Source organism: Phacochoerus africanus, chromosome 11 (genome assembly GCF_016906955.1).
Source record: "Phacochoerus africanus isolate WHEZ1 chromosome 11, ROS_Pafr_v1, whole genome shotgun sequence".
NCBI classification, from domain to species: domain Eukaryota; kingdom Metazoa; phylum Chordata; class Mammalia; order Artiodactyla; family Suidae; genus Phacochoerus; species Phacochoerus africanus.
This window is the reverse complement of record NC_062554.1, coordinates 2,789,098-2,801,961: the sequence shown is the minus strand read 5'-3', so window position 1 is coordinate 2,801,961 and position 12,864 is coordinate 2,789,098. Positions and strand designations below refer to the sequence as shown.

The 12,864-nt window shown below is 44.4% G+C and overlaps 1 protein-coding gene across 2 annotated transcripts in view; it reads right to left on the bottom strand.

Annotated features, from left to right (window-relative positions):
- LOC125111666 (interferon-induced very large GTPase 1-like) overlaps positions 1-3,204 on the bottom strand; it is a 38,370-nt gene extending 35,166 nt beyond the window's left edge. For both annotated transcript variants that reach the window (XM_047753689.1, XM_047753690.1), the window contains exon 1: positions 3,010-3,204. The gene's annotated coding sequence lies outside the window, so the exon portion shown is untranslated. The remainder of the gene's footprint in view (positions 1-3,009) is intronic.
- Positions 3,205-12,864: the final 9,660 nt, after the last annotated feature.

Genomic DNA, 12,864 nt, shown 5'->3' with positions numbered 1-12,864 from the left:
ACTGACTCATAGACTTTGAAAAACTTATGGTTTCCAAAGGAGAGAGTTTGGGGGGTGGGGGGATGCGCTGGGGTTGTGGGATGGAAATCCCATAAAATTGGATTATGATGATCATTGTACAACTATAAATGTAATACATTCATTGAATAATAGATAAAGAAAAAGTGGTACATATATACAATGGAATACTCCTCAGCCATTAAAAAAGAACAAGACAATGCCATTTGCAGCAACATGTTTGGACATAGAGAGTCTTAAGTCATAAGCCGAAAGACAGACATCATATGGTATTACTTATATGTGGAGTCTAAAATATGGCACAAATGATCCATCTACAAAACAGAAAAAGATCATGTACTTTTTCTGAGGAAAGACTTGCGTTTGCTGTTGGGGGAGAGGGAGGTAGTGGGATGGACTGGGAGTTTGAGGTTAGTAGATGCAAACTATTACATTTGAAGTGGGTAAATAATGAGATCTTGCTGTATAGCACAGGGAACTATATTCAATCACTTGTGATGGAAGAGGATGGAGGATAATGTGAGAAATAGAATGTATACACATGTATAACTGGGTCACTGCTGTATAGCAGAAACTGGCCGAACCTTGTATATCAACTATAATAAAAATAAAAAAATAAGTAATAAACTACTTGCCCTTTAAAAAAATTATGGGGATAGATTTAAAAGTCAGGGATCTATGTCAACAGAGGTGAAAATTGCAGCAAATAATGGATGTGTTAAAGATTGAAATGTGTTCACTCCTCTGACTGATTGAACTGGACTTGGCTTTAAACCACTTTAGAGTTTAAAATATGGGTTCATATTCCAAAGTTGTTATTCTCAATCTTTATTTTGAGTAATGGACGTATTAAAACTCAAGGGCATATTAAAAATGTGGATTCCCAGCCCCACTTACAGAGAATCTGACATTGGATGTCTAGTTTTTTGCAGAGGAACTATAATTCTTTTTTTGCTTTTTTATTATATGGCCACACCTGTGACATATGGAAGTTGCTGGGATATGGGTCAAATCAGAGCTGCTGCTGCCAGCCTATACCACAGCCACAGCCCCACGGGATAGGAGCCATTTTGTGACCTACACCACAGCTTATGTCAACACTGGCCCCTGACCAATGCCAGGGATCAATACCACATCTTCATGGATCCTAGCTGGTTTTATAACCTGCTGAACCACAATTGGATCTATAGAGTTTGTAAACAATCCAACTTTCCTTTTATTAATGCTGCTAAGTTTCAATCACATTTCAAAAAAACACTATTTTTTTTTTGCTTTTTTGGGCCGCACCTGTGGTATAAGGAGTTTCCCAGGCTAGGGGTCTAATCGGTCAAGTCAGAGCCACAGCAACATGGGATCTGAGCCACGTCTGCAACCTATACCATGGCTCACCGCAACGCTGGATCCTTAACCCACTGAGCAAGGCCAGGGCTCGAACCTGCAACCTCATGGTTCCTAGTCGGATTCGTTTCCACTGTGCCATGAGAGGAGCTCCGAAAAAACACTATTCTAAGGAGATATTTTAAGTGGAGAAAAAGTGAGAGTGTAAAAAATTAATTTGCTTCTCCTGTTGGCCTAAACATTAAGATAATTGACTTGAGACTTTTTGCTTCCTAGTTTCCAACTGAAGCATTCTTTCTTTCTCAATGTTTGAATGAATACATCTGAAGGTTCATCCACTATGCTTGAATGTTCAACTGAGGGTTTTTTCAGGATTTAGTTTCAAAGTATAAGGAAATAGAAAGGCCTATAAAATGCCAGAAAGGTCTTTCAGGAAACATGTAGGCTAAATACAGAAGTGCTGTAGTTCTATTTTTAGTGTCTTAAGGACCTCCATACTGTGCTCCACAGTGGCTGTACCAGTTTGCATTCCCACCAACAGTGTAGGGGGGGTTCCTTTTTTTCTCTATCCTCTAGTGGGCAGGGCCATCTAGGGGCACCTCTAGTGGCAGCTGTGTGCTCAGGTCGTCCTGAAGCAGCCTCTTTGCTGATAGGTGGGGTTCTGTTCCTGTGTGGTGGTTTGTTTGGCCTGAGACATTCCCACTACTGGAACCTACAGGCTCTTGGGTGGGGCTCGGTCTTTGGTGCCAAAATGTCGGCATCCAGGAGAGCTCACACAGCTGACTAGTACCAACACCTCCATCACCAAGGTCCTTGTCCCCAGAGTGAGCCACTGCTTCCCCCTGCCTCTGAAGGAGCCCCTCCAAGACCAGGAGGTGGGCCTGGCCCAGGCTCCTGTGAAGTCACTGCTTTTGCCCTGGGTCCCAGTGTGCATGAGCCCTTGCGTATACCCTGCAAGAGCAGAGTCTCTGTTTCTCCCAGCCCTGTGGAGCTCCAGCAGTCAAGCCCCCTGGTCTGCAAAGCCAAATGCTCTGGGGGCTCCTCCTCCTGCCAGACCCCCCAGGCTGGGGAGCCTGATGTGGGAATTCCTGATCAATTGAAAACTCCTGGAAACGAAGCGTTAGTTCAACTTCTTTCCTTTCTCCAGTCCCTTGAACTTGGACACACCCTCCTCCTGATCCCGCACGGCACGCAGCCCTTCCCAAGAGTAAAACATTCCCTGAGTATCCCGCTCCCTCTACCTTCTTCCTGTTGCCTCTTTCCCATTAAAAGAAAATTCCTTTCTGTCTAGCCTTTCAGATGCTTACAGCTCTATGTTCGTACTATTTTCTCCATTACGATAGTCTCTTTTTCCTCATTGCAATAATCCTTTCAAAGAAAGTCTCTTTTAACCTAAGTCTAGATTTATTTTTATTTGATAATGGGAATTTCCAAATTGTTTAATTGTTTCAATAGTGTCCTCCCTTTCCCCCAGATTTGGAGCCGTTTGTTGGAGCAACGAGAATGCCGGATTTATATTTGTGTTCTTAGCATGCCTTAATCTGCCTCTCTCTCTAACTGTGCCTATTTTCATCATTTTCTGTTTCTGTTTTAATCTCTGAGCATGTTGTTCTCTCTCTGTCTGCCCCATCTCCCTCCTTTTTCTTCACGTACCTGTCTCCTTGAGGCCAGCCTCCTGTCTTTAGTTTGCTCCAGGGAAGAGAAAGTAGACTAGGTTCTTCCCCCGAGTCTGCTAGTTTGCCGACTGAAATCTTCAGCCTAGAACTTCAGCTCCAACTGTGGTAAAAGGGCCTGATTTTATCTTCCAAGCAGGAACTGAAAAACTGGTTTCACTTTTGTATTTCGTTTTGTTTTGTTTTTTCCTTTTTGGGTGGCACCTGGGGCATGTGGAAGTTGCCCTATTAGGGGTGGAAGCAGAGCTGCAGCTGCTGGCCTAGACCACAGCAACAGCTACACTGTATCCGAGTTGCATCTACAACCAACCAGCAGCTTGTGGCAACACAGGACCCTTAACCCATTGAGCGAGGTCAGGGATCGAGCCACAACAAGAACTGTTGTTTTAGTTTTTATCCTTAAAAAAATTCAGCTGATTTAAAGGAATACTGCTTGCTTCTTTATTTCTTTATTAAATTTATTCGTATTGTGTTTCCTGGGTGTTGAAACTATGCAGATAGAAGACTAATGATGCGTGTGTCTCTCAGAGATGGAATGGGGTGAGCAACAGGTAGTGAACATAGCAGAACAGGAAAGGGAAAAAATTGGGGAGGAAATATTGGCACATTAGAGTTTTTCCTCAGAGAAATTGTTTGAACTGCTTTATTGTTTTCATTCCTAATTCACCCAAAGACAAATAGAGAAGTATGCTCCCACTACTAATTAAATGTTTTATTTTTCATTTCCCATAAAATATCTTTTTCTCCCTTGAGTTAGGTATGGTCACTAAAAAAACCATACACACACACACACACACACACACACACACACACACAACTTAAAAGTTGACAGTTATGTTTTATTTGGTGAAAAAACTAAAACTTAAGCCCGGAACACCGCCTCTCAGATAACTCTAAGAGATTGCTCTGAAGAGGTAAGGGAGGAAGCAGGAGATATAGGAGTTTTTGCAACAAACACCAGGTAGTCAGAACATCAATAGATTATTATGTTTTGGGGGAGGGGAGGTTATTCATTCATCTCTTGCACGACTGCTATGGCCAGACACTTCGGTAAGATAAACAGCTCTTTCAGTGTTCCATCCAATAGGAGACTTGTGAATTTAACTTGTATCTGACCTGCTTAAAATCCTTCAATGGCTTAGCTCTGTGTATTGCTTTACAACAAATTGGGTCAAAATTATGCCAAAATTTTCTAGCTTAAAACAACAGTTATGTCATATCTCAAGATATTGCTGGTCAGGAAGTCAGGCAGGGCTGGGCTGAGTGGTTCCTCTACTGCAAGTAAGTTGTATCAACCAAGGTTATTCAGTGGTGCTCATCAGATGGATAGACATTGTACCGCGTGAAATGGCTTCATTCATGTATTTGGTGCCATAGACGGATATTTGGAGGATTGCTATCTGCTCAGGAATGAGGAAGAGGAGTTGTCCTGTGGTGCAGTGGGTTAAGGATCCGGTGTTGTTACTCTTGTGGCTTCGGTTGCTGCTGAAGCTTGGGTCGGATCCCTGGCCTGGGAACTCCCACGTGCCGTGGGTGCAGCCAGAAAATTAACAAAACAGGGAGGAAGAAGGTGGTCTTTCCCTTCTGCCTGCTTTCCCTCTGATTATGAACCTGTAGCCCACTTAGGTCTCAGGGCAGTGCTCGCTTGCTTGCCTGCCAGTATCTCTCACGAGGGTCCCACACCAATGAACTTTCTCCTTACCTATTTCTCTGCCTCTCACTGGATGCTTTTTGCACAGAGACAGTAGAACCTATGTTTTCCTGAGTCCCCAAATGTGATGTGTAGCCTCAGTTTGAGTCTAGGATCCAGTCATTTCTAGCCATATTTACTTAAGTCTTGGGTGGGTGTGTGTGTGTGTGGGGGGGGAGGGTTGGGGGCAACTGAGCAAGAAAAGGCAGCCGAGTGATGGAATGAATTTCTGCCATAGCACTAGGTACCTCACCTAACATTAATAAGGATAAAATGAGATAGGTTAATCTCTTCCAGTGCTTGGCCTGAGGCAGGGCTTCGAATATGAATTCTTTCCTTCCCTGTACATAATGGTTTGAAGATGGAATCTGTTAGAACAAGAGGCATCAAGTGGAGTGTGTGCAGCTGCCGTGTCCCCCCCAGTGTTTCCCTGGGACCTGAGTACAGTTTCTTCTGCATTCGTGTGCTGGGCCTTGTATCAGCACCCCTGTCTTCCCTGTTGCTGTGCTCTGGGTCTAGAGATGACAGTCTGTGTCTGAGCCACCTCGGGTTCTCCCACAGCGTCAGCAGTTTTCCGTGTGTGGCAAGGATTCAGTAACTGCGTAAATTAAGGAAGGGGAGAAAGCAATCCCATGGACTTAAAGTCAGATTCACAAACAGGTTCCTTTCACTACACAGCTGCCTCCTCTTACTCAGGTCAACTCCCAAAACTGAGAACAGACTTTTGGTTTCATTTCTCAGTCATATCACTTCCCAGAAATGTTTGTTTTTAACACGAATGTTTAAGTGATTAGCAAATGCCTTTTGTAAATTTTTTTCTCTTTGCTTTCCTGTTCCCTTTTCTTTTTTCTTTCTTTCTTTTTTTTTTTTTTCTGTCAGTTTCCCAACCCAAGTTCTTTTTCTTCTGTTTTGTTTTCTTTTTGTTTTTTAGGGCTACACCCAAGGCATGTGGAGGTTCCCAGGCTAGGGGTCCATTCAGAGCTGTAGCTGCTGACCTGCGCCACAGCCACAGCAATAGCAACATGGGACCGAGCCACGTCTGTGACCTACACCACAGCTCACGGCAACGCTGGATCCTTAACCCACTGAGCAAGACCAGGGATCAAACCTGCATCCTCATGGGTACTAGTTGGGTTTGTTAACTGCTGAGCACAATGGGAACTCCCCTGACCTAAGTTCTTTTTGAAAAAGTCTAACCTTTTTCTGAATAAACCGAGGGAAAAGGAATTCACCCAGACCTCTCCAGTCAGATGCAAGTTTTCTAGATATGAGGAGATGCAAGAAGTGGGCTCATAAAATCTTCTCCTAAAAAATATCTGACCATCTGAAGGCCTGTTCTTCCAGTTTTCCCAGAGCACAGAGGGCCTCCCTCCTGGTCTCCACCCTGAGCTCCACTCAGCGGGGGCTGCATGTGGGCAGCTACAGTGGCTCATGTTTCACTCCGTGAAGAGGCTGATGGCGAGTGCCAAACTTCATTTCACAAACTTAAATGACATGAGGCAGATTACCAGGAGAAAATAAAATTTAATACATACATATAGGGAATAAACGTAAGCATGAAGAATTCCAAAGACAGTGAGGCAAGATGAGGTCTATTTATATGTCATCTTGGACTCACGAGAAGGGAGGAAGGGCCTGGAACTTCACATAGAAGCAAGGTAATTCACAAGATGAGGAAGAATTGATTTTTGTTAAATAAATGTTTGCTGTGGAGTTCCCATCATGGCTCAGTAGAAAAGAATCCAACAAGGAACTGTGAGGTTGCAGGTTTGATTCCTGGCTTAGCTCAGTGGGTTCAGGATCCGGTGTTGCTGTGAGCTGTGAGGTAGGTCACAGATGTGGCTCGGATCTGGTGTTGCTGTGGCCGTGGTGTAGGCCGGTAGCTACAGCTCCGATTAGACCCCTAGCCTGGGAACCTCCATATGCCGAGGGAAGTGGCCCTAAAAAGACAAAATAAATAAATAAATAAAATAAATAAATGTTTGCTGAGACATTTAGGGACACTGGGACATGGAGAGGACTTTGATCAAACCTGCCTTGCCAAGTTCCTCCCTGTCTGCCACAGCTGGTTCATAGGAGGCTGTAGTTACCTTCCATCTTAAATTCTTCTAGGCAGTTAGGGTTCAAAGGTTTTTCCTGTTTTCAGGCCTTGCTTGTTTTCATTTTAAAATAATTCTTATGCCAGAGTGGCATATCTTGGGGCAGCCTTCCCTGAACCCTGCAAAAAGAGAGAGGGAAGAAGAAAAATCAGATAACCCAGATGTTTGAGTCCAAATCCAGTTTTCCTTTTTTTTCCAACACCAGATGCGTGGGGGTCTTCCCCACACCAAGCAATTGTGAAGCACCACCAACCGGGTAGCCTACATTGTAACTCAAGTCTGACACGATGTCTACCTGGATATGGTGCCACATCCCGCAGGGTGAGGTCTTAGTTCCATGAGACTCCCCCAAGATTCAAGAGGTAATGGTGCTAATTGCAAGAGGTAGTGGTGTCGTTAAGACGTTACCAGAATCTGCTTCCTTTTCACGCAGCGGAAGAATGAACTTGGCAACACACACAGGCAGCAAGCAAGCAAAGTCTCTATTACAGGAAAGCAAATAGCTCCCGGGACAGCTGCGAGGGGGGAGAAGAGCCCCCTCTCTCTATTGTCTTACAGGGTTTTTTATCCCTTAAAGATTGGGGGGGGGGTACCAACATGGGGTCCAGAAAGATGTGGTTTTCTCCCGTTGGCCTTGCCCAGTTACCTACACCAGTCCTTGTCCAATAGGAGTCTTGGGGCGGAAATGTCCATAAGTCTCACGGTTTCTTTGCCCTTTGCTTCCCATAAACTGAGTCACAGGGGATTAGGGATTAATGTCCATGTGGGCGTAGGTACACTCCCTATAGTAAACAAGGCCTGTGGGGATGTTACTCCTTGGAGCCCTTAAACCGCAAATGGTCATCAATAGCCATATCAAAGAACGCCTGGAAGCCCATGCTATGCGCCTCCACTGCCCCCTTGAGGTAGTATTCTGCCTCAGTAGTTTTCCAGGTTACCCTCAACTTCCAACTTGGCTACAAATTGGAAGGCCTGCAGCCCCACCCCACCTGATTTCATAGAGGCAGCAGTGGGTGGTGGCTTGAAGCAAGACCTAATTCTCTGCTCAGGAATTGAACCTGGGCAGCTCAGACGAAAACCAGGAATCCTAGCCACTAGACCAGCTAGAGGCTAGGAGGAGAATTGCCCTGATTCTTGCCCCCGTTGAAAGCAGGAATGTTTCAAGGAGGCAAAGACTGTAGAAACAGGTAGAAAGTGTATAATTAGAAACACAGTACAACATGTGGGAGAGCAGAGGACCACAGAGTATCAGCCTCTTTGAGGCAGAAGTAACGCAGTCACGCACACTCAAAGTGAGGGTGCGGGTGTCCCCTTGAATGAGGAGTGTGCCAGAGAGGTGATTTAAATTACTTATAGGAGTTCCCATCGTGGCTCGGTGGTTAATGAACACGTCTGATATCCATAAGGACTCAGGTTCGATCCCTGGCCTTGCTCAGAGGGTTAAGGATCTGGCGTTGCCATGAGCTGTGGTGTAGGTGGAAGTCGTAGCTTGGATTTGGCATTGCTGTGGCTGTGGTGTAGGCCGGCAGCTATAGCTCTGATTGAACCCCTAGCCTAGGAACTTCCTTATGCCACAGGTGTGGCCCTAACAAGACGAAAGACAAAACAAAATAAAAATAAGTTACTTATATAACATGGTTCTTCCAGGTCTTTGAATTCCTTTGGCCAATGAACTTGTTTTATCTTTCACACCTGGCAAGATCTAGGGCCCTCCCCTGATCTGCATGTGCATCTTTTGGCCAAGATAGATTCCAAAGTAGAGCATGGTAGGAAAGTTATCCAGATTTATTATGGCCTGGCACCCCCCCCCCCTTTCTGACCCAGAGGGGTCTCTCTGCACATGTGTAGTTGGGGTCTCCCTGATCTCGAGGATGGGGAGGACGTGACCTCTTTGTTCTGCCCCAGCAGGGCGCAGCCCCTCTTCTGATCCTGTCATCACCATTGTTGAACAAGTTCACAGGAGACGAGCGCCAGTTATTTGCCTTGTGCCTGTTGTTATTTCTGTCTTGTAGTGTAGACAGGTGGCTGGTTGTAAACGGCTATCCTAGAGTCCACCTGTCTCCTGCCTCCACAAGTGTATGTTCGAGGCTAGTTGCAGTTGTTTATCCTGGAGCCCATCTATTTCCTGCCTCTCAACCTTGGGCTTAAACTCAGGGAACGCTCACTAATGTTTACCAATTGGCACAACATTGTAAATCAACTATGCTTTAAAAAAAATATATATTTAGAAAAAAGTAAAATGGCAATAAGGAGAATTCTAAAGGCAGTAAGAGAATAACACAGGAATCTCCTGTAAGGCTATCAGCAGATTTCTCTGCAGAAACTTCATAGGCCAGAAGGGAGTGGTGTGATATATTCAAGCTGCTATATGGGAAAAACCTGAAACCCAGGATACTCTACCCAGTAAGACTGTCATTTAGAATAGAAGGAGAGATAAAGACAAAAACAGTGCAATATTAGACCTACCCCAAAAGAAATGTAGAAGGGTCTTCTCTAAATGGAAAAGAAGCGAGCATCTGTAGGAAAGCGGAAGATCAGTAGGAAAGACAGCTATAAAGAATTGAGATCACTTAAGCCAGTATGTAGAATTTTTTCCTTTTTTCTTTTTAGCTCAGCATCTGCAGCATATGGAAGTTCCCAGGCTAGGGTCAAATTGCAGTTGCAGCTGCTGGCCTCTGCCACAGCCACAGCACCGTGGGATCTGAGCTGAGTCTGTGATCCACACCACAGCCCACAAGCTGCAGGATACCTACTTCACTGAGCAAGGCCAGGGATCGAACCCACATCCTCTTGTATTTTTTTTGGTCTTTTCAGGCCTGCCCCCATGGCATATGGAAGTTCCCAGGATGGGGGTGGAATCACAGCTGTAGCTCCCGGCCTACACCACAGCTACAAAAACACCAGATCCTTAACCCACTGAGCGAGGCCAGGGAACGACCTGAGTCTTCATGGATATTCGTTGAGTTCCTTAATCACTGAGCCATGAAGGGAACTCCTTGGATATTAGTTCTTAACCCACACAGCTACAATGGGAACTCCTTAAACCAGTATGTAGATTAAACAAACAAACAGACAAAAATTTAAAAGTAGCTATAACCAAAAGAAACAGCAAGAGGATAAGCATGAAGGTGGAAGATAGGACATCAAAAAAAAAAAAAAAATGACAAGGGAGTAAAACATGTAGATCTTCTAGAACGTACTTGAACCTGAGTGACTATCAGTTTAAAATGGATATAATTTTTGGTCAAGAAAGAAAATAAAAAAGCAGTCCTGTGTAAAAATCACATCAAAAAATAAAATACACAGGAATAAGCTTAATGAAGGGGGCAAAATACCTATACTCTGAAAACATAAAACATTGATGAAGGAAATTTAAGGTGATATAAAGAAATGGAAAGATAATTCATGCTCTTGGATTGAAAGAATTAGTATTGTTAAATACATGTTACCACTCAGAGGCCTTTTGCTTTTTGCTTTTTACTTCAAAAGGGAACTCCTTCAATCTCAATAGTTTTCAAAGGGCAATCTCTGCTTCCTTTGTGATATAACTGAGGGCTCCTTCATGGGCATATGCATTTGCAATCACATTTTCTTTGCCACCAATACAAATACCTGTGCTATGACATGGGGAGACAAAAGTATTTGTTCTTTGCTTTAGTACGTGCATCTTGTAGACCCAGAGAGTAGTAAGCATCTTTTGCCAGGGACATTGGGAACTGTCTCTTGTAAACAACTACCTGATAAATTTTCTCTTCCCGAATGGATGAGATAACTTTTCTGCCAAAAAGTTTCATGTTGGAGTTCCCATCATGGCTCAGTGGTTTAAGAACCCAACTAGTATCCAAGAGGATGTGGGTTTGATCCCTGGCCTTGCTCAGTGGGTTAAGGATCTGGCATTGCCGTGAGCTTCGGTGTAGGTCACAGATGCAGCTCAGATCCGCATGGCTGCGGCTGTGGTGTAGCCCGGCAGCTTCAGCTCTGATTCATCCCCTAGGCTGGCAACTTCCATATGCTGCAGGTGTGGCCCTAAAAAGAAAAACAAAAAACTTCCATGTAATTGCCAAGATGGGACAGTTATTTCCCCCAACTTTGAAGAGCCTAGTGAGACATATTTACCTTGTGGTAGATGTCCCTGCTGTTATCTGTCTGCTAAGTGGACCGGATCTTGCTGTCTAGGTAATCAAATTATTCCTTGTCAAATCTTTAAGCAGACGGTCTTCTTTTCTCATCTGAACTACTATGTTACCTCTGATTTAAGTTTTCTAGACACTGGATGATCCAAAAGGTCCATGAAGACATGTTGCAGCTATAAATCTAGTGCAGAAGCCCAGCTGCAGAGGAGGCCGTGACATTTGGTTCTCATCAAGTTCTTAGGAAGCCTTAGAACAAATGGTTCAAAGATTGGGAATACATTGAAAAGATGACTACTTCAGTGGAACATGTGTGGGCAGCCTTTTTGCTAGAGCTACGGCTGTGGGGGCCACTCAGGAAGTTTTCCAAAACACCTTCATTTTTCATGTTGTGCTTTGGGAAGTAACCAAGACTGTGAACAGTCTTACCAAAAACACCAACTTCATCACTAGAGAATTATGGAAACTCCAGAAAGTGGTCCTCTGCGGTCGTCTGGCATTGGCCGTGATTCTGGCTTTATGAGGGGGAATGTGCACGGCAGTCAGAAGAGACATCTGTTCATATGTTCCCTGAAATCTTTGTGATGTCTGTGCCATCACCAAAATGATCAGACTCTAAACCAGGAAATTTGTCAGATGAAGACTGCTGTTCTCATTCCATCACCTAAGGATGCTTTGGGCCTGATGTCCTGGAGTAGGTTCTACTGGCTCCTTCCTAAATTCAAGTCTTGGGTTTATTCCCTTAGTCTAGCTCTAATAACTATTCTTTTTTATTATTTTCTTAGGTATACTTCTCATTAAATGCATAATCTCCAATACCTTCCAACAAATGTCAGACAACACCCTGAGCAGATGATAAAGCAAGTCCATTTGGGTTTATAAGAACACAAAGGTCACCCAGTCCTAAGAACTACTGGGACCAGTCTCAACCTCGCATGGGTCTGTTTCCAACCCTCATCATGTCAAAGGACAGGACTTCGCCTATTTTGAACAACAGGGGGTGTTTGCACTCACCCATTTACCCACTTATCCACTTTTTACCCTCTGCTTTGTCTTGACCAAACTTTAGTTCGGGCTTCTGTCTTTTTCCCAGGACGCCCGAGCCTGCTCACCTCCAAGCCAGAGCAACCACAGGAAAGGGTGGAACGTGTCTTCTTTGGTAGCTTTTCCTGGGACTCAGCTGCCCACAGCAAGACCCTTTTCCTGTTGGCCCTCACCGATCATTGCTTATTCCTTGTTCAGCTCCCAGGCCTTCCTAAGAGTCTCCTGTCTCTGGTTGCCTCCTCTTTACATTATGCAAAAAACTCTTCCTTTTATTCTGTTTACTTTTGATGCTTGCCAATTTCCAAGATAGAGACATTCTACCATTTTAATTAAAGTATCTCCTTGTCTAAAGTCTAGATGTTTTTTGGAGTTCCCGTTGTGGCACAGTGGGTAATGAATCCGACTAGGAACCATGAGGTTGCGGGTTCGATCCCTGGCCTTGCTCAGTGGATTAAAGATTCAGCGTGGCCGTGAGCTGTGGTGTAGGTCGCAGACGTGGCTTGGATCCCGCGTTGCTGTGGCTCTGGTGTAGGCTGGTGGCTACAGCTCCAGTTGGACCCCTAGCCTGGGATCCTCCATATGCCGTGGGAGCGGCCCAAGAAATGGCAAATAGACAAAAGTCTGGATGTTTTTATATTTAACATCTCTTTGTGGTTATCATTGTCTCTGATACAGAGAGCAGTCTCTGTCTTTGTTTCTAGCATCTTAATTCCTTCTCTCCTTCAAACTTGCTGTTTCGGTATTGCTGATTGATTGCTTTACTCTGTTACTGTCCATGCATCTTTTTCTCTCTGCCCTTTTTCGATTTCTTTCTCTCCATAACTCCCACAGTTCACCCCCCTTTTTCCTCTCATCACCTATCTGTCTCTAGG